Genomic DNA, 1261 nt, shown 5'->3' with positions numbered 1-1261 from the left:
TGCAGGTCATCGAGTGAGGAGCCGGGGCCCCGGCGCCCCACGAGCCCGAAGCGCGCGAGGCCACAGCCACACGCGCCCCCGGCCAGGCGGCCCGGCGCCGGGGGGGGGGGGGGGGGGGGGGGCCAGGAAGAGCGCAAGTAATGAGGCGCGGGAAGCCGGGCCGCGATCTGCTGCCAACGATACAGTCGTCGGGCGGGCGGGGCGAAATGGCGGCGCGCGGCTTTCCGTCGGGGTGGGGGATAAATAGCCGTGTGGAGTGGCCACTTGACAAGTGGATATCGTATAGTGGTTAGTATAAGTGGTTGTGGCCCACTCGGCCCCAGTTCGATTCTGGGTATCCACACATTTATTTTTCCCCCGCTTCGTGGGACGTGCCGGCCCGGGGCGCGACACACACACATATATACGCACACGTCCAGAGCCAGCGGGGGGGGGGGAACGTGCCAATATAAAGTGCGGTTTTTTTTTTGCGCATCTTGGCGTTGGGTTTCAGGCCGGCGCGCCCGCGACCGGGAGGGGGGGGGGGCGGCGGTGTTCCTGTGGCATACACGGTCTGTGTCCCGCTCTCTCCGGCGGCCCGTGTGGGGGCCGGGGAGCCCGGGGTGTTGCCGGTGCTCGTGCCGGAGAATGCCCTCCAGCCCTGGGCGGGGAGAGCAGGGGCGCGGCTCGGGGTAGGCGCGCTCCCCGTGCCGCGCCGCGCGCCCCCCCCCCCAGGGGGGGGCAGAGAGGGGCCGACCGCCCCCGACAACATTCCGGCCGCCGAGCTGAACCCTGCCCCTTTTCTAACCCTCGGGACGGGCGCCTGCCGCCGGGCTCTTTGCTCTCTTTCTCTGCGCCCCGCGCCGCCCCGTGCACCGCCGCCGTGCGTGATCGAGTATCGCACAGCGCCCTGTCTCGCTGTCTCTCCGTCTCGCTCGCCTTCCTCCCCCGGGCTCCGTGCCTTTCGCCCGCTCGCCGGCCTGCGCCGCTGGCCAGGGCGCCCCCGTGCCGGGGAGACTGGCAGGGACCCGTGGGGTAGGCCGTGCTGTGGCGACCCGGGGGAATGGAATGGCGCGCGCGGGGGCGCGGGCGCGGCCGCCCGCGGCCGGGGGGGGGGGCAGGGCAGGGCAGGGCGGCGGCCCCGGGCGCGGGTCTGATGTCTGGCTGCCCTGCTACGGCCGGGGGCGGCTTCCATGGGCATGCGCGGATGGTCCCCGGACGCGAGTACGCCGGCCCGCCAGAGACGCGCTTTATGGGGGCAGGCGGGCGGGCAGGGGGGGGG

At 73.1% G+C, this 1261-nt stretch overlaps 1 protein-coding gene and 1 non-coding gene across 2 annotated transcripts in view; one reads left to right on the top strand and one right to left on the bottom strand.

The window, feature by feature from the left end:
- Window positions 1-1261, bottom strand: part of H696_01458 (hypothetical protein) — a 9431-nt gene that overhangs the window by 3409 nt on the left and 4761 nt on the right. The gene's annotated exons all lie outside the window — the stretch shown is intronic.
- On the top strand, window positions 272-343 carry H696_01459. Its single transcript has one exon. It is a non-coding gene; the product is annotated as a tRNA-His (tRNA).

Source organism: Fonticula alba, assembly GCF_000388065.1.
Source record: "Fonticula alba strain ATCC 38817 unplaced genomic scaffold supercont2.2, whole genome shotgun sequence".
Lineage (NCBI taxonomy): Eukaryota > Rotosphaerida > Fonticulaceae > Fonticula > Fonticula alba.
Note: the sequence above shows the minus strand (reverse complement) of the source record. Positions and strands in the feature narration are given on the sequence as shown.